The sequence below is a fragment of the Rhipicephalus sanguineus genome, chromosome 4 (assembly GCF_013339695.2).
Source record: "Rhipicephalus sanguineus isolate Rsan-2018 chromosome 4, BIME_Rsan_1.4, whole genome shotgun sequence".
NCBI lineage: Eukaryota > Metazoa > Arthropoda > Arachnida > Ixodida > Ixodidae > Rhipicephalus > Rhipicephalus sanguineus.
In genome coordinates this window covers 34731768-34752944 of record NC_051179.1, presented here as the reverse complement: position 1 = coordinate 34752944, position 21177 = coordinate 34731768, and positions in this window count along the sequence as shown.

Sequence of the window (21177 nt, the reverse complement as noted above, 5' to 3'; positions counted from 1 at the left end):
GGGGGGTATTGAGGCACCGACGGGATCGAGCAAGCGTGATCAACAGCGCCGCCATGTGGTGATGCGGCAAAATAAAATATAGGTAGCAGAAATATCGTGGGCTACAGAGTGAATTCGAGTCGTTATTAGTTGCTTCAATTCTTACGTGTCGAGCAGCGGATGGGTATAAGTTGTTTCATTAAATCGAAAGTCTTTTATGTCTCATGTGAATGTTGAACTTCAACGAAAAGCCGGCATAAGAGACTTGCAGAAAAACATGTCACGTGACAGCGCGAGCTGGGCGTTCACTTCGTGGACTCCACAGCGTTCGCGTGTCTCGACCTACTGACGGCTACAAAGTAACGCGGAAAGGACAAGCTGTGTAAGACGCTCACTTATGAGCCTAATGTATACTGTGTGGTAGGACGAAGGAGTATGCAGCGCCAGAGCAGGCTAGATGAACACGATATGAGGCCCGACAAGCAGCGTTGCCTCGTTGGATTCAGACCGGACGTATCAGTTCATCTAACAAACTGCACAAACTGCGCAGCAAGACAGGACACAGGGAAAGGAGACGCAAACTGCGCTCATCTGCCTTTTCATTCCTTGTGTTCAGTCCTGCTGCGCAGTTTGTTAGAAGATTATCCCATACCAACTCGTCCATCCTTCAGAGCTAAGGATGTTTAAGTCATAATGCATCGACAAGCAGGCTTTCACCATCTAGTCGTCTTAGCGATAGTGTAAGAGATCCTCGGATTTTTTTTTTCTTCATGACGAGAGGAAGAAACACCATGCCGCGGTGGTATAGGGGTTGTGGTGCTCGACTGCTGACCCGTAGGTCACGGGATCGAATCCCGGCGGGGCGGTTACATTTCTACGGAGTCAGAATACTAGAAGCCGGTGTACTTAGATTTAAGCCCACGTTAAAGAACCCCAGGTGGTCGAAATTTTCCGGAACCCTCCACTACGGCGACCCTCATGATCATATTCTGGTATTGGGACGTACAATTATTATTACAGGAAGAAATGATTTGTTCACTAAAATTGTTCAAAGTACCACGCGAAAGGGCAAACTGACTGTGGTGCTTGAGCACGCAAAAAAATAAGAGAAAAGAAAGGAAGAATTCCTATCCTCTGAGGCTCTGACGTAAGCGACCTTGTTTTCCTGGCGCTCGATATGATCCAGTCGAGGGAACCGTAAGACCAGGCCAGCCTTGAAGTTGCTGCTCCCTCACTTTCTCTCTGCAGCCTTCAACCTTCCTACCCAAAAGTAACATTTTTAGCGCGAATTTACCCGTTAAGCAGTTAGCGAAGGACAAAGCGAAAGATTAGTGACGCAGAGCACGGAGGAAAATGGAGAAAACAGCGGACATTCCGTCGGCTTACGTGCATGCTGAACGCACGCCGACATGCGGAGGGACTCGAGCGAAAGTCAAAATGCGCATAGACACCTCGCGCTAAAGCTTTCCGCGGTTGACAGTAGTGACTTCAACAGAGCACAGCCTGACGGACGGTCGAAGGAAAATTTGAAGATATCGCTGAATATAGACGAGCGCTTTCGTCTTTTGTGGGGGTATCATTCTCTTCTTTTTCTTTCTTTATTTATCTTTCTTTGTTTGAAGTGCGGGGTGGTGTGTGTGTGTGTGTGGGGGGGGGGGGGGGGGGGGCATAGGTCAGTTGAATCTAACGACCTCGATATCAACCGGCCTGTCCCTATCGCATATCTGCCGCCGGTGTTCGCTCTCTAGGGTGACCACCCGTCCCGCACTGAGGGCTGTTCTTCCGCGTCCCGCAAGAGGTACGAAAATGTTCAAAGATGTCTCGCTTTTCACACTTTATGATTCTTCGGCAGCGCCCTGAGTTCAGCTGCATCTGGTCACCCGGTTTGAGGATGCCAGCCGCGCGGTTTGCGGCGGCGACCAGTGCTACTGTCGCGCGAGCTGCGCTTATCGTTCCACTTGGTGTTGCCCCCCCGGACCAGCTAAATACGCGCGCGCCGTCGTGTCTTTACCAGCAGTGGGCGGTGGCCAACTGGTGATAAGGCAATCGTTAACAAGCTGAAACTAAACCACAGCTGTTTTGTGACTGATTGTTCTCTGAGCTGCCGAACTTTTATGTTGATATTAATCACTTTGTTTTGTGTCAAAGCATATTACAGTATTGTATACAATAATTTTGCTTACACAGGTATGTATTTGACGTTCAGCTTGGATCAGTTATTCTATTTCCATGTAGAAATCACAAGATATTGCAAGAGAAACATTTCCCGCCCAAAGTAAGAAATTTAATGATCGTACGTATATATTTCTCACTGTGCTGTGTCAATCCCCCTTCCCTCCCCCTGGGTCAGAGTGTCTCGCATTTTATTAGTACAAAGGTACGTCACCCAGTCGTGACGTAACCAAACACGCAGTCCGCGTGTTGGGTGCGCCGACAAGGGCAACTGGGATAATATATACTGCGTGCTTGCTCTAAAAGCGGGAGCGAGAAAAAAAAAAAACAAAGAAAAGTTTGTTCATATGAAGAATTTTTTTAAAGCTACATTCGGTGTTAGAGGTGTTACAGGGCCGCTGACACGAAAACTTTGCATAGCATACTACTACTTTTTCTTTTTTTTTGATATCAGACAGTTGTTAGACACGATACAATAGAGCTTCGTGTCCAATTTCTCTGGACGAGCCAAAAGATCAGCTATTTTAAGATTACACTTTCAAAATTCGCGCCATAGGGAGCGCGGCTTCTTGGGATAGACTTTCTCTACAAGGCCATCACTGAAAGCGGCGAAAACCGGCGATAGTGATCACAAAGCAGCGATGCACGCGCCGGTCGGCCTTATACACTGGTAAACACAACAAAATGAATCCAACGGACAATTAATTAGGCCAATTAACGCACCGGAGACATTAATTTGTTGTCTTTGAGCGTAGCGTAGTAATTATGACGCAAGTTGAAATGAATAAGGTTGCGGGTTTGGATCCCACCGACAGAAAGGGTGTTTTCTCGTCCAATTTAGTTGATTTCAACTTGCTTCGTAATTATTGCACTACAATTAAAAAACAACGATCAATGTCCCGTATACGCTTTACTTCGCCTAATTGTCAGCCCCGCCACGGTGGTCTAGTGGTTACGGCGCTCGACTGCTGACCCGAAGGTCGCGGGATCGAATCCCGGCCGCGGCGGCTGCATTTTCGATGGAGGCGAAAATGTCTGAGGCCCGTGTACTTAGATTTAGTTGCACGTTAAAGAACCCCAGGTGGTCAAAATTTCCGGAGCCCTCCACTACGGCGTCTCTCATAATCATATCGTGGTTTTGGGACGTTAAACCCCAGATATTATTATTATATTATCGCCTAATTGTCAGTTATATTCCTTTGGAGCCCTTCAAAATAATTCCCCTTTATTTTATACGGTGTTAGTAAGCCACGCAGTGACCGTGTCTCGCGAAAAGCTGAACGCACGCCGCATTAGTCATTCTGTCCTCTTTCGTTCCGACTTTCTCCGTATATTCAACTATAGGAATAGTATGAGCTCGCTTCTCTGATTTTTCTCCTGTTAGAACACTCCGCGTGCTTCGTCCTTCTCGCCTCTCCTGCCATGTTATGTCGTCGTCTAAAGCTTTCGACAAGGTCAACCAGAATGGGGCTTCGACTATATACTGCATTATTTCCTACTTTCATTCTTCTTTGCGGTGTGTGGTAGTTGCCATTTTAAACGAACCCTATACGCCAAGAAATTATCACACATTCACGTCAGGTGTACACGTTTTAGGCACACGTTCGAGAACCGCAGGTGGTTGAAGTCAATCCGGGGTCCCAAACTACGCCGTAACTCATAATCATATCGTGGTTCTTGCTCGCGATACGCCAGCAATTATTATTAACTAAGTTTCCTCACGAAATGTACAATATAGTAATTGCTGCGGTGTTACGTGACGAAACCACGATATGATTATGAGTGATGGCGTAATGGGGGCTTCGAGTTAACTTCGACCACCCGCGGTTCCTTTAACAGGCACCTAAATCTAGGCACACGGGTGTTCTTTGCACTTCGCCTCCATCGAAATGCGGCCGCCGTGGCCTGGAATCGAACCCGCGCCCTCGAGCCCAGCCACGATAACTCACGAAAGCAAAGTAACACTCATGCAAGCAAGAGAAACGAAGCTTAGTCATTGCCTCCAAGTTGAATGGACAATATACAGGGTGTCCCAGCTATCACGCAGCACGATTTAAAAAAAGAGGAACGGCGTTACGCGAAGCAAACCTACTGCATATTGTTCCTATAGTATACACTGGAGTAGCCACTGCTGTTTTTTCGTTAATGAGGTTTAATTAATTAGTCATAAATATATTTGTAACTCGACAAGTACTCACCTAATTGTCAAAATGTCAATGAGGCGTATGTATGCATGTTCAAATGAATGCGTTCTTGGAAGACATTGACCTCAAGATATAACCAGAGCACGAGTCTCCTCTCAATCACTTATACCTATCGTGGAATGCAAGGTCCTTCGACGATAGCTATAATCGAATGCCTGCTGATACACTCAGCATCTTTGCAAACAATATGAATGCTGTTTCGACAAATTATCTTGTGATGCTTGTAGGGATACTCGTTTTCATGAACCGTGGCGAGTACTGGAGGCAATGCGTGTACACATGCGCGTACAGTAATTTTTTGTTCATTGACAAGGCATGCTCCCCTAATCTAACACGAACGTATCGGCAGGTCTGTCCTATGTACACCAAACGAGAGTGGGACAGCGTACACAGGAGCAGTGGCGTAGCCGGGCGGGGGGGGGGGGGGCACACCGGGCCCGTGCCCCCCCTCCCCCCCCGAATTTTTTTTTTTTTTTTTGCCATGGCATACTGAGCTCAAACTGACACTAGATCACATCTGCCTGTCCGACCCCCACTTCAGATCAAGGAGGTTCCCCTCCCTCCCGAAAAAAATTTCTGGCTACGCCCCTCACACAGCGTTGACTGCGGAAGGTATGCATACTTGTTGACACGCTTTATACCTTATACAGACCAGAGGAATTTTCGTGCCTTCCATTTGCCCGCCCCTCAGCTTTCGTGCAATCTCGTTAACAATCTTATGCTAGCAAGCTTGTCAATAGCACTGCACCCGCCGCGATGGTCTAGTGGTTATAGTATTCGACTGCTGACCCGAAGGTCGCGGGATAGGAACCCGGCTGCCGCGGTCGCATCTCGATGGAGGCGAAATGTTAGAGGCCCGTGTGCTTAGATTTATGTGCACATTAAAGAACCCCAGGTGGTCAAAATTTCCAGCGCCCTCCACTACTGCGTTTCTCATAATCATATCATGGTTTGGGGACATAAAACCCACTATTATTATTATTATTATTATTATTATTATTATTATTATTATTATTATTATTATTATTATTATTATTATTATTATTATTATTATTATTATTATTATTATTATTATTATTATTATTTACACCAAACACCCTTATTCCCGTGCATTTTAACTCGCAAGTAGTGAAGACAGTAATGTTTCGCGAGTGTGCTATGCTTACCCTGGTGTCGTGAAGCCTGAGACGTTGCGGCAAGTCTAACGCAATATTTCCTGCAAGGCAGTTACACAGAAATGACAATCCGCTAATTTTCTCAGTGATTTCAATTGAATTAGTCTCTTGCGTGTATACGTACTGCACCGTTTTCGCGAATGAGCTTAGTTGAGTGTCAGCGCCCGTCTCGCGTATTTCCTGCTCGCTGTATACGTGTCTCGTCACTTTACGCTGTTCCCATTAAGTTCACCGACTCGTCCAAATTCCCATCTCCATTGTAATATAGGAGCGAGGCATTCCATATGAACATTTGTCCTCTTACGCGAGTCGCATATTTCACTCATTACAACTCTATACATACAGCGCGGCGCTCTCATTCATCGCTCGATCCGGGATTAGGCGCGAACTCCCAGAGAGCGCCGAGTGAAACTTTTCCACGGCCGATCCACGGGATTCCCTGTACGTGATGTTATTTGCTTTCGAACTGCGCAATTCAGCGCGGAAACACGTGCGATGGCTGGAGGCAAAGCGAGCGGGATCGCGTTCTCAGTGTATGTGGGTTAGTAGTGCCGAGCTACGGCGTCACTGGCGGCAAGGCATCTGTTATCGCACAGTAAGCTGCGCAGCAAGGTCTACCGCGAGACGCCCTTGGCCGAATGTCCCGCGTGCTTTGCCCGTGGAACGCGGATTCTCTGCAATCATTCTGTTATGTGAATTACTTTCTGATTGGGCTACTGCGCTTGTAGGGGTGTAGCTAGAAATTTTTTTTCTGGACGGGACGGGGAAGGTCCCGCCCCCCTTGATGTATTTTAGTGCGTGTGCTTTTATGTGTACATTTAATAATAATAATTGTTGGAATTTTACGTCCCGAAAGCACAATGTGTTTATGGGGGACACCGTATATAGTGGAGGGCTCCTGAAATTTCGAGCACCTGGGATTCTTTAACGTGCACCCAAATCTAAGGCCTCAAGCATATTCGCCTCCATCGAAATGCGGCCGCCGTAGCCGGTATTCGATCCCGCGACCTTCGGGTCAGCAGTCAAGCACCAAAACCACCACCGTGGCGGGCATGCATGTATGTATATACATGCCCGCCGTGCTTGTATATACGAGCATACAATGTTAAATATTTCGGGAGGGGGGCCGGTTTGAAACCCCGTACCCCCCCCCCCCCCCCCTCTACTGTATACGCCAATGTGTGCTTGTCCCCTCGTAGTTAAAAAAGAACGCTATTTCTATTACTAGCAGTTGTCACGTAATCAGCTTTCCGACTATACCAGCGTCAGCATTTCATCGCTACCAGCGCTACCGCCAAGGCCACCGCTTCGGGCTATTGGCTTAAGAGTCGGGTGGAGTTAAGATAGTTTGGATTATGTAAACTGTATCCCTAATGTGAAATTTTGACGATTCACGAGCTTAGGAACAATACCCTCCTGATCCAGTTCATCATTTTTCCTACAGCTGCGTAGGTATCCATGCAATGATACCATAAATAAAAGGCTCCCAAAGACAGAATGTTTCAAACAGAGAGGCTTATTCTAATCCGCCTTCAAATCGAATCAAATCAAATCTTTATTTCCATCATATATAATTTCCCTGATGGAGGACGCCGGTAGAAAAGTTGCGATGGGTGGCTTGACTAGTCCGCAGCCTTGCGTAATGTTTGGCGTGTAGGTAATAGCAACAAAAAAGCAGTGAATCAACAAAACAAACAAAAACATATTGTTACGTCTACGAAAGGTTTTATTGAGCTGCGACGTACCGGTAGACGCGAAGGTGTTGCCCAGACGCGTACCGGAGGCCTCTCTCACTAGCCGAACGTCCTCTTCTACTCTAACCACCCTGTTCCCCACTACACAGATGCTCATACCCAAATCACGTATGTAGTAACAATATAATTAGTGCAGAATGAAAAACACTGTAGTCTAAAAAAAAAGAAACAAAGGAAAACAAGGTAACAGGACAACATAACGATAACAAGCTTCACAGGCAGTCGTCTTCTTCTATCTGCTCGAATTCTCTTTCTCTCTCTTAAATTGAAGTAGGCCGAGGTAAAATTCTCTTCACATGGAATGCACCTCCGTCTATAGACGCACGTGACCGTGTGCTATATCGATTGCGTCAAATGCTCACCAAAAAGCGATCCCTTTTTTTTTCTAGAGGAATGAAACTTCGCGGCCGAATGACAGTATCGCGCAAATAAATTGAGCAGCGATTTTCCTCCATTCTGTCCCTGCTAGCACCCGTATACCGGTGCAGTATCATACATCCGTATATAGCCGCGCCGGCATTGTACAAATTTCGTCTCATTCGCGACGTGTCAGTGCCTCTCCCACACCTCCCATCACCGCCACCGCGATTTCGTAACGATGAGGACCCAGCGAAACCTTGACGGTATAGACCGCTTCGCGATTTCCCTCCTATGACGTAAGCAACTGTCCTCGCAACAAAACACCAGCAAAACCCAGCCTATATACACTGCGTTCGCCTTTTCTGAGAAAGTACCATAGGGAAATTCGTCGAAAATCAAAAGTTTCTCACCGAGTGCGGCGAGTCTTAAACGTGCAGTTTTTAAGCGAAGTTTTTGTTAACTCCCAGAGTTCAGTGGCGGCGTCGAACACGAAAAAAACTTGGAGCACGCTTGATCTTCGCCTTCAAGAGGCGATAGCGTAATCGGGCCCCGTGCGCATAGCCTTCAACGGTGCCCCAAGGAAAAGGAACGTTTGTGCGCGTATCATTGGTCGTACCAAGCTATCCTAGAATGCCTACTGTAAGTGCAGTTGCGAAGTGCCCACTACGCCATAATTCTTCCTTTTGCAAATTGGCGAAGTAACCACTACGCGTCCGTAAGGTGCCAGCGCACCTGCGCAGCTGCACAGTTTGTAATGGATGGGCAGCTTTAAACCACCCACTCGTTGCGCAATTTACATGTTTTGACGCATGGTGCGATTGTATACGATTCTGCCACGCAATGTTAAATGCATAAGGAGACTTCTCCCACTACATGACATTCTTATAGCGTTTTTCTTTTTTTTTAGCGAAGCAGTTTCAAGCACTTGCGTGGCTCAGTGGTAGAACACCTGCTTGCCGCTCAGGAGGCGTGGGTTCGATTCTCACTCGGACCGATATTTTATTATGATTTATTTGTTTACATCTATCTCGAATTTTCGCTGACGGACAAGGGCGATTTTTCGCTCACCACCAACGACGCCTCCGCCGACACTGGAATTTCTGCGAAACGAGCTCTTAAATGCTACCGCGTTAATACCTGGCGGCGGCCAGCGTATACAGAAATGCGGTCCTCGAAGGCGCGCAGGTCGCATGCGCATTTGTATGCACCGTTTTCCTATAATTGATGCCCTCTCGATCGCGGGCTTGTCAGCGATATTAGCCCTTTCTGATATGGTAATCTGATCTCTTATCAGGTGCCTTGTCATTTAACGTTGTCGCATTTCATTGTTGCCTGACCGTCGTTGCATCCTGCAGTAAGTGAACTGTTGCGCTGCTAAGCAGGTGGTTATGAAGGTCCGATTCCCGGCATGGAGGAAGGAAAGAGTTAGGAGGGAGCATTGAGCAATCCGACAGAAAGAAAGAAAGAAAGAAAGAAAGAAAGAAAAAATAGTACGTCAGGCTAGCAGACGCAAAGCTTCGCTTGCCCCCATTTTCCCTGTAAGGCAAAGGCTCCTGAGTTTTCTGTTTTGTTGACGCGACTTGTTTTTGCAAGATTGGAGGTCAGCGACAATGAACAGGATTCGGTAAAATCGACAGTGCCTGCAGGATTCACTGGTCCGACGGAGCTGTAAAAAACGAGGATTCTGATAAAAAATCAAGTGACGAAGGTGTTGCGCGCATCCGGAATGAGTAGTCGAGCTATGTGCGCATGTCAACAAAACTATGGATTACATTGGGTTCAATGCCATTGTTATGAAACTTAAGCCCGTACACACAGTAACCCGCCATAAACCCATGTCTGCATTTATTGTTATGTAAACCAGTCCCGTGACTCGGCGGCTTAAGTTGTATTGTGGAGCATGAAGTTACATGAATACAAGTTTTGCCTGCTGCAGTAGCATTTCGAGTCCTTAAAAATTCAGAGACCTTGGACTGCTGTTAAGATGGAAGCCAGCGAAGCAAGCGGCTGCGGCTGCATGTTATGGGGCAGCGGCTTCACGTCATTTCCGTGCTCGATTGCGCTTCTGTACGCGTAGGCGCTCCTTAAATTTCAGCTCTTTTTCCTCCGAGCGAACGACACGCGACTTTCCCATAGCTAGTCCAAGTGGAAACTGCTGATAGCGGCGCAGCGCTAGCGCGATCTCTTCGTCACGAGACAAAGGGGCACAACGTTTGGTGGGAGGTGCCGCCGCCGAGTATCGCTTGTGAAAAAGGCATCGGAGGCCGCGAGGGGTGTCGAAAATTGTTGTTCTACGCGTCGTTTAGTCCGCGGACGCAAACCGCCAGAAACTAGCCATATACGACTTGGATGTAAGAAACGCCGGGCCTGCGCGGAAAGCGCAGCACAGTCACAGCGAAATCTCGAAGAGCGGCATTTCTAGAGCCCGTTATAAACTCTTTTGTGGCTGCTAATACAAGTACAGTAGCAACGTACCCACTACGCCAGAAATCATAATTTTTGTGAAGTTGAGAAGCAACCACCACGACATTACTCGTCATTCTGCGGAGAAGCGAGGTACCAAATGTGCAGTTTCTTGATGCGGTAATTCGCATTATGTGACGCCCGGTCGTTATTTCACTCTTCCACAACGCTTTATAACATACGCTAACGTGAGAAAGAGATAGAGAGAGGGAATTAACTTTATTGAGAGCCTGAGGATCTGGATCATGGTAGCCTTATGGGCTTCCTTGGCAACCAATAGAAGTGGACTTGCGAGGAACCCACTACGCTATAAACCATCACAATTTTTGTGAAGTAGGGAAGCAGCCGCTATGCAATTTTTCGTCATTCTGCGGAGAACCGTGGTACCTGCTAAACACATTTAAGGCATTACGTGCACTTTGGTGATGCTGTGGCTGATGACGATGAAGTATTATGGAAGAGCCCTTTGTAATGGGTTGGAAGCATTCAACAAACCACTCGTTGCGCAACTCGCATTGTGTGACGCCTGGTTACAGAATTGGCGTTGTGTGACGCTTGGTTGTTATTTTACTCTTCTATCACGCTACATTACATATGGTAATGTGGTTCCTTCTCAACATGAAGCCTGTATAGGGTCTTTTTGCAAAGCAGTTTCAAGCACCGGCATGGCTCTGAGATATGCCAGAGGTTCAACCTCTGGCACACCTCAGAGCGATGCCGGTGCTTGAAACTGCTTGCAAGAATTTTAGAAAGCCAGTTCCGTAATTTATATTTTATTATTTTATTTCCTTTATTTTTTCATCTTGACACATTCTTGTAGCAATGTGTATTATTACTGTAAGTGGTGTCTGTGATTGATGTACATATGACGTTAATAAACCGGCTATAATGAAAAAAAAAACCGGCATGGCTCTGAGGTAAAACACTGGGCTCCCACGCAGAGGACCCAGGTTCGAACCTCATTCGATCCTGGAATTTTTTTTCTTATTTCGTTTTTTTTTTTTTCGAGCGATAATGGTTACGGACACCGGCGGCGGCGGTGGACAACTACGGCGCCGAAAACGGCCCCTGTTGTGATCTCATAACAGCTTCTGCTGTAAAATAAACCACAGCGGGCTCTCGGCTTGTGGTGGTGGTTATCATGATGGTGACATATTTTAACGCGACAGCGTTACAGACCTCGTTTCGCAGAAATTCCAATGTCGGCGTCGTAGTCGTTGGTGGTGAACGAAAAATCGGCGTTGTCCGTCAGCGAAAATTCGAGATAGACGCATCTGTATGAGTGCGAATCGAACCCAGGACGTCTACGCGGCAAGCAGGTGTTCTACCACAGAGCCACGCCAGTGCTGGAAACTGCTTCGTAAAAGAAAAAGAAACGCCATAAGAATGTCATGTAGTGGGTGGAGTCTCCTTAATTAGCGCATGTAATATTGCGTGGCAGAATCGTAGAAGCGCACCAGGCGTCAAAACACGTGAATTGCGCAACGAGTGAGTGGTTTAAAGCTGCCCACCGATTACAAAGCGTACAGCTGCGCAGGTGCGCGTGGCACCTTACGGGAGCGTAGTGGTTACTTCGCCACTTTGCAAAAGGAAGAATTATGGCGTAGGGGGCACTTCGCAGCTGCACTTACAGTAGATATTGTAGGATAGTTTGAAACGGGCATTGTAACGCGCACAAACGTTCCTTTCCTTTGCGGCACGTTTGAAGGCGAAGCGCAGAGGGCCCGATTACGCTATCGCGTTCTACACTTGAAGGCGAAGCTCAAGCGTCCTCCAAGTTTTTTTCGTGGCGAGCACTCACTGATAGGGATGGGCCAAGGTCCTTATCTGGAAATGCACATTTCAGGAAAATTCCGCCTTCGAGAAATTTGAATTCCTAACCCGCGCTTCCATGATCACGTGATGGTCCTCTCGTTGTCCCGTTAGCCTGACGAATGCTGGAAAGAACATGAATAATAATAATATAGGTTAACAATAATAACTGTTGGGGTTTAACGTCCCAAAATCATGACATGATTATGAGATAAGCCGTAGTGGAGGCCTCCTGAAATTGCGACCACGTGGGGTTCTTTAACGTGCGCCTTAATCTAAGTACACGGGCCTCAAGCATTTTCGCCGCCATGTTGTCTCTAGTACCAGCTATTCGTGCGGCCCGCGGCGTAAGGCTGACAGTAGAGACTGCAGTGCCGCCTTCGAGTCGCAGAAAACAGTCCACTTGTGTGTCGGTTGGTAAGTGACGAATTGTAACGCTTTACGAAGGGCTGCCAGTTCTGCTGCCGTCGATATTGTTGCGTGAGATGTCTCGAATTTAATTATCGTAACCAACCTTGGTATCACGACTGCTCCGATCAAGCTGTTCGGCAGGACAGATCCGTCAGTGTAGATGTGAGTCCTGGTACTTTTCGTACAAGAGAAGTAAATTGAGCTGCTTAAGTGCCGGTGACGACAAATCCGTTTTTTTTTCTGCACGCCAGGTATCGTAATGTTGATATTTGGTTGAGTAAGGCACCATGGAGGAGTCCGAGGTCTTGCGGCAGGAGTGAGGGAAGTTGGTATTGATTCACCATGCGCGGTCACTGTTTGGAAGTAAGATGTGCATGGTCGGTCCGTTGGTAGAGAGGCTAGGTGATGGCGGGGAGTGCGAGCAAGATGTCGTATATGTGTCATCAGCACTTCAACCTCAATGTGGGTCTTGATGTGGGTCTAAAAAGTGCTATTCGCGCTCACTTTGGAGAACTCTCGCATCACTTTTGAATTCAGCAAGGATCGGTGATGGCGGGGAGTGCGAGCAAGATGTCGTACATGTGTCATCAGCACTTCAACCTCAATGTGGGTCTTGATGTGGGTCTAAAAAGTGCTATTCGCGCTCACTTTGGAGAACTCTCACATCACTTTTGAATTCAGCAAGGATCGGACTGTCCTTATACACTCCAAAGTAATTTTTTTTTTAAAGTGCCTCAGATTCCATTTAACGTGCACCTAAATCTAAGAACACGGGCCTATAGCATATTGCCTCCATCGAAATGCGGCCGCCAGGACCGGGATTCAATCCCGCTACCTTTGAGTCAGCAGTCGAGCACCACGACCACTATAGACAGCTGTGACGTGCATTTGAGTAGAGATGAGCCGGTAGGTGTTGGGTCGGGTGCTGTTCTCGCTGGTTAATTTGTTGTTGTTGGGGCTTTTACGTCCCGAAACTACGGTATGATTATGAGGGCCGCTGTAGGGGAGGGCTCCGGAAATTTCGACCCCCTGCGGTATACTTTAACGTGCACTTAGATCTAAGTTTACGGGCTTCTAGCATTTAGTCTCCATCGAAAGGCTGCCGTGATTCGATCCCACGACCTTCGGAATCAGCAGTCGAGCACCATAACCGCTAGACCACCGTCTCGGTCTCGCAGGTTAAAGGATAAGCAGACACGGCATCGATAGAGCAGCGAACGCAGAGATGTCCGACGATCTAGCAAATACTTGACAAATGCTGTACTAAATACATTGAAAATAGCCCCTGCCTACTTCTCTTTCGTGTTCTATCTTTACCTTTATCAGCTCGTTCTGATGCTGTCCAGTGTGCTATATTATATACTCTATGGTAAGGCGTCAGTCTTTGTGCATGCACTTTCAGTGTGACAGGGGTATTAAACAGCGCTTTGGACAGGACGAAGTGAAAACGATGGACACGGCGCTGACTAACGACCAAAGCTGTCGCACTATTTTTCCAAAAGGTGTCCAGTTTCAATGCTGGGAAGAGAAATCGAAGGCCCACTGACACAAGCTTCTTGTGTCGAGATTTCTGTAACTCTAACAGACGCCCGACTATGTGTCCTATATTTATAGGCGCTACGTAGCCTACTCAGTTATATTTTAGTTCTCTTAATGAGACAATTAGATTACCGGTTACTGCTGCTCTCTCTCTCTCTAATCCTCACCGCCGTCTTCCTCTTTCTTAGAATTACGCCTAACGTTTCATTCCATAGCTCTCTGCATGGTCCTTAAAGGCATAGAGTTTCCTACAATACTTACTAGAGGGAACTCTGGCGCTAGTGTCTATGGGAGCTGCAACGCATGACGCTTCAGCCAGCATGGGAATGATGGGTAGTACACAAATTTGTCTAAACTTCGTTCTTTCGGCTCCGTTTGGCTCCGCGTCGGCTGCATCCGCTTTGTCGCAAAACTAAATTCAGCAAAAGTCAGCAGTTCCACTTCACCACTTTAACTTTTTTAGGCTAACCAAATCAGACCTGGTCACGAAGTTCACAACGGTCTATTCTTTTATCCGAAACGAACGCCAAAACACGGCAATAAACAAAGCCACAAGTACGTTTGAAGCCGCAAGCACGAAGACTAGGCAAATTTGTGTACTACCCATCATTCCCATGGTAGCTGAACGATCGCAGCGCCAGAGTCCCCTCTAGTTAATTTTAGGAAACTCTATGCTTAAAGGGACACTACAAAGTGATGCGACGAGTCGGTTTAGATGGATAAAGTGTACTCTGACTCTAATGCCGTTAATTTCTCCACCATAGGTTTATTATTACAGGAGGAAATCAAGGTCAAAGTTTCGTGTTTCAATTTCACGCCGAAATCTCCGCGCGTGACGTCAACGATTTCAAGGTCTATTTTTCGTATTTTGGCGACATTGGCTCAACGAAATTTCCTGAAACTTGGTATGTTAAGTATACGGCCCCTCAGAGGACAACGTGTTTCATTTTTACCGGTTAGGATCTACGTATGACATGGCAGACGCCGTCAAAATCCATGACGTCATAGCGCTTGGCGCGGGAACTTCAAGGTGGCGTCGCCACCTTCATTTACTTTTCGCGCGTCTTCTCGCGAACCAAGCGTCTTGTCGCGGTATAAGAGTGATGTTTTCGGTATTGTGAAACTGTAATTCACTAATGCGCGAAAAATCGTTTTCCTATTTAGTGTCCCTATAACTTCTCAAGTTTTACTGTCATTCTCCAAGTTTCTGTATACGATATGTTGAAACAGCTTTATTACGGCGATTGTGCCCTTTTCAAGAACAGCGGCAAGCTGCCGGTCATAGTTTGGTATAGTGCCTGTCGTATACATACACTTTGACACAATTTTATTCTTCTGTAAGCTTCATTATCAAGATCAGGGTCCCTGTTACTAATAAACCAATATAAACGTATTCTCGCACATATTCTCTGGAGGCTGACCGACAATCAAGAGTTCCTTTTCCGTAGCAAAACTACTGATCATAACCTTTGCGTTCTGAGCATTATTCGTAAACCATATTTTTACACTCTCTCGGCTGATTTCTTCATGATTTGTCGTTGTGTTATGCATGGGCGTCGGCAGGATTTTGCCTTGGGTGGTGTATACCCGGGTATAGCGGGAGCACTGGTGTGGCTTGGGTAGAGGGAAAGTGATGGTGTGGCTTGTGGGGGCGGGGGCAAGTGCCTCTTTTGCACCCCTTTGCCGACGCCCATGAATCTATGACGTTGCCCCGCCACGGTGGTCTAGTGGTTATGGCGCTCGATTGCTGACCCGAAGGTCGCGGGATCGAATCCCGGTCGCGGCTGCTCCATTTTCGATGGAAGTGAAAATGTTTGAGGCCCGTGTACTTAGATTTAGGTGCACGTTAAAGAACCCCAGGTGGTCGAAATTTCCGGAGCCCTCCACTACGGCGTCCCTCATAGTCATATTGTGGTTTGGGGACGTTAAACCACAGATATTATTATTATATTATACTGATTCTATGACGTTTCGGCCTGACGCTTTGATTCATCGTATGCAATTCAACATGAAGCTTGCAAATATGCACAATGTACACGCTATCAATACTTCCGAACTGTATACTACCGCGTCGTACCGACATCGAAAACGGTGTTCGATGATAGCGGCACAAATTATCGCCGTCGTGTTTAAGTGCAGTGCATGAGAGCGTTATCACGATGACGACGCAGCTCTTATTTCGAGAGAGCACGCGCACTTTTTAGATCGGCAGACAAAAACTGGCCGCCCATTATGAAAGCGGGTAGATGAGCCTAACAAAGTTATCTGCCTTCAACGTTTGAGCTTGAAAAACGACTGCTCACAAGTACTTAACGAACTTTGAAAGGACGAAACCGTGCATATATACAAATTGGCACTTTATTCAGTGAGTACAGCGCCATGCAGGGGCAATCGTTCTGTGTGATACCGAAGCGCGCGCGGGCACGCACGCACACACACATAACGAAAACTGGCAGCATGTTACACTCTCTGTCAGGGGCGTAGCCAGGGGGGGGGGGGGTTCAAAGCCCTCCCCCCCGAACTTTTTCAGTTTTGCTTGCGTATATATACATGCGCGCATACAAACGCACGCACGAACATATATAATGTATGGTTGAACCCCCCCCCCCCTCCCGAAAAAAATTTCTGGCTACACCCCTGCTCTCTGTAACATTTGAAGTGCTGCACACTTAGTAATGGATTATATTATACAATCGGGGACCAGGCTACCTGCAAGACACATTGAACCGCAGTGTGAGAGACACGCAGTAAATTGCTCTGATGTTCCAAGTCGATTTCAATGGTCCTCCCCTTTCCATTGCAGCTTTCTTCACCTCGGGTAGTGTTTGTTGCACTGCCTCCTAGATTGCCCCGCCACGGTGGTCTAGTGGTTATGGCACTCGACTGCTGACCCGAAGGTCGCGGGATCGAATCCCGGCCGCGGCGGCTGCATTTTCGGTGGAGGCGAAAATGTTTGAGGCCCGTGTACTTAGATTTAGGTGCACGTTAAAGAACCCCAGGTGGTCGAAATTTCCGGAGCCCTCCACTACGGCGTCTCTCATAATCATATCGTGGTTTTGGGACGTTAAACCCCAGGCATTATATTATGCCTCCTAGATCGGCAGAGCTTTTACCAATCGACGATGTCAGTTGATGACGTCATCATGTGCCGTCATTAGATACGTCACACTGGCTTCATGATGACGTCACAAATTCCGGCTATCTGTGAATTGATGATGGCGGCGTGATGTAACGTCACACCTACGCCCTGTAACGAGCCCTTACGGTGCAACGAGCCCTTACGGTCACGCAAAATCTCGCGAAGTCTCACACAACTCTCGCGGACGGGACCGCCAACATGGTCACTTCAGGCTTTCGCCTTAAAGAAACAAGTAAGCTTCGTCAGCATAAGTCTCTAATCAAGATAGAAACAAGGTGTTCCCATTTTTACTCACTACGTAAGCGGCAACCAGGCAGTTACGTTCAGATATGCGCAAGAAGTGCACTTTCGGGCGGAGAACGAATGATCAATGGACTCGCATTTGAAAGGACAATGAATCGGAATCTTGCTTCAGGCCACAACACTTTAGGAAAGCGGTGTTTTATGGTATATAAGAAAGACATATACTTGTTCGCTAACTCGTATCTATGGGTCGAAGCAGCGCAGTGATGACGCTCTTGGGTCCATTTGCGCGATGCTATCTTCGCGATTCCGGCTGACGCTGGAGTCAAAATGTTCTGCGCACGCAGCCGTTGATGCAAAGACCTGACAACGAGGTACTCGTGCTCTCCTCATTGCCGATGCTTGCACAAGAACCCTGTTCTGCAGGCGATTGCCGTTTGCTTATAGTCGCTCCTTGCCGAGTATAAGTAGCCTGCCCGAGCTGGCTTCGCTGTATGCGGTCGTTCAGTGAAATAACCCCGGAAACCCGAATGCAGCCCGAGGTATAAGCGGCGCAATAGCTCCGGCGGAGAAGCCGTTTCGCCGGGAAAAACTTTCTCTCCTCTCTTTATCGTCACTCGCCCGGAGCCACGACGCCGTGAGAAGCTAGAGCAACGAAGAAGAGTGCCGCCGATATCCATCCCTTGGTTACACCACGAATGCCCGGCACCGACGTAATTCGTTCACTTGTTTCTTCTATTTTTTTCTTACTTTCCCCCTTGCTTCCACATCTGGTCCTGCTCTTGTTGCTGTGGGCGCTGAGTCTGCGGACTAGCCAGCGCGAGGAGCGCACGGAGACGAACAATCCTGGACCGGCCTCGAACGAAGAAGGGCCTACGGCCGCGGCGTCGCAACCGGTTGGTTCCCTGAGGGAGATTCTGTCCCGTGGTGGCATTGAACCGACCTACGGCGACGGAATCTGCGCTCATCACCGACCGATTGGCTCGTCGATCGATCTGCCGCGGGGGGCCGAGACCACTTTCCCGTTCCGTTAACTGCGCGCGCGAAGACTCGATCGGCCAGCGGCGGCGGCGCACGAGAGAAGAAAGTGCTGCTCTTGCAGATAAGCGGCGGCGCTTCCTGGACGACGACGACGACGGACGTGGTTTCACGTGGGGTTGAACGTCCCCCTCGCGTCCGCGATGTCAACGGACCAGCCGGGCTACTCCCGGAACTGCCAGCCATGACCCAGTCACTTGGCGAAGCCAGCACAGGTGCGTGGCTGTCGCCCGGCAGCCCCGTCGAGGGCACGATATTTCGTCATGGTTGGGCGTCCACTGCCGCTTATACCACGGCTGCAGGCGGCACTTGCGACATGCCCTTGCGACACGCTCGTTGCACAAAACACGAGCTAAAGAAGCGTATATAGATAGTGGTAGCGAGATACTCTGGCAGCTGCGGAAAATAACCGTCCGGTTCTGGTTCGGACATGCGAACTTTTCTTTCATTTAGTCGTACGGATGTCACGAAGCTATAGAGAGACTGCGAAGCCTGCCCGCAACCTCAAAGCTCAGCAGTCTGAAGCCATAGTCGCTGGACCACATAGCGACCGGTTCTCTGTCGTCCTTGAGGTTACACAGTTCTGACGGGTGCAGTGCATACGTTCGCAATGCTTCAATACTTTGAGGAGTGCGTTCGCGACGAGTAATCGTGCCCACGACACCGAAGCTCAACAGCCTTAAGCCATAGCCGCTGGTCTATGTAGGGACCGGTTTTCTATAGTTCTTGATATTAGACAGTTCTGACGGTGAAGTGTATACGTTCGCAATGCTGATCCTTCGATACTTTGAGGGTCCTATCGTAATGTAAATTTGCAGCTGACCTCAGCCTGCTCAAGCAGGGGCGTATAGAGGGTCTCTCCGAGGTGGAGGTCAGCTTATGGTGAAGTACGGCATTCCACCCATGAAAGGACTTGATAGGTCCCCTTCTTGGGAGTATACATTCACAAAATTAAGGGGGGGGGGGGGTCAGTGCATCCGGACATCTGGTGGTGGTGGTGGCTTTCGCCTTCGTGTAGCCCTAGGAGAATACATGAGACATCCTGTGAGTTTTCTGTGTTCGCATTTTGGTCACATTGGCTCGATCGAAATTTTCTAAAGCTTGCTATGGTGAAATCTCTAGCTCCCTAAGAGTAGAATGTCATTCGTTTCTACCAATAAAGGATCATGCACGGCCCTAACAGAATCCGTCAAAATCTGTCACATCACAGAGAGTTGGCGCGGGAACCTCAAGGCAGCGTCACCACCAGCATGTTCTTTGTGCTTGTTGCCGCTTATGGGTCTTCTCGCGGCTTGCAGGAATTTTTCGGTCGCGTATAAACAAAAATTGAAGAATGATTAGTTTACATAGCAGCAAAGATAACAGTAATACAATAGTATGGAAAACAATCAACTAGTGAGAGGAATTCGGAAGTACGAAATTTTGATGGGGAATAAATTAACAAGAAATTATTGTGTCACCAAGAAATTCGCATATGGCTAAGCAGACGTTCCTGTAGCCCAGAGAAGACGCCCCAAGGGAATCAATATTATGAGAATTCAGAGTAATTCTTAAGTTTCTGAATAAATTTTCGAAATGTTTTTTTCTTATGGCGAGTGAAACGACGGCAAGTAAGTAATAAATGTTTTCAGGCTCTTTACCGTAACAGCAAAGCATTGCCTCTGGGTATTGTGAAAGAGCAGTTTACTAAATAAGAGAGAATTAATTTTTACATCGAAGCTGTTTTAGTCTACCCTGTGCCGTGGTCGTATAGTAGTATTAGTAGTAGGCGTCATGCAGGTCACGTGACCAGACGAGGGAGGGAACGAAGAAATAAATAAAACAAAAATGACGTGATGATGACAGAAATGATTGTTTTTGTTGTTGCTACTGCTGATGATGGAGATTACGCTAAATGATGACGACGCTGCTTGCGTGTGTGTCTGTACAGCCGTGATAACGTTGTGCGTTTTGGGCGAGTGGGCGGATGGAATGGGCCACGGCCGCACTGGAACGCTACCGAATAGCGGTCCAGCACGGCCGTGAATGAGCGTATCGTCACGCGGGATCCACATGGCTAAACCTGAAGAACAAAGAAACTACAGTGGAATCCTCAGCGAAAAGTTTGCCAAAACTTAGGAGCAAAATGTAACGCGCGATGAAAGTGGACATAACCTCGCTGTCCGAAGGTATCACGTATGTACGTTGTGGAACTGGTTGGAATTTTTTTTTCCGCATTTAGCGTCCCAATAAACATCGCAATCTATAGCGACGTGTCTCGCACGTCTTGTGCGCCTCTCACGTGTTGCAAACTTCGAGCTCATCTCTTCGCGTTTAAATCCACGCCACGCGTCGCATAAATTTTTGCTGAGGACGTATGTACCCGTGATGATGGCGCAACGTACACACAGATAAAACACATGTGGCGCAGTTTGTTTGCGCAACATTTCCGGCATCGATATGATCGTCGGATGGGATGCCAGAGCAACAAAGCTCAGGAACGTGCATAATGATTGTAGTGGCTGCGATTTATTTCTTCATATTCATTTAAAACAGTGCCGTACAAGAATAAACGGCATCTCACAGAAAGCGTGCCGTTTTACGCGCCCACTTAGTTTCAGAAGCACGAAATCAGGGCCATGCGTACTTTTTTCGGTGTAGGCGGAAAATGTGGGTCAATTAAGTTGTCTTCTGTACGACGACGGCTGCCAGATTAGCGAAAAGAAAAAAAGAAAGGCCATATTTCAATCCGCGATGATGTAACGGTTGAGAGGCACGGGTAAAAAAAAAGAACGTCTTAAGTTTCCTCGAAGTTCTCTCTCTCTCTTTTATTTTCTCAGGCGAAGCTTGTTAAAACGCACAGATTTCGGTGGCGCCGTCTTATGCGAGAAACCCGGCGCCAGCGAACG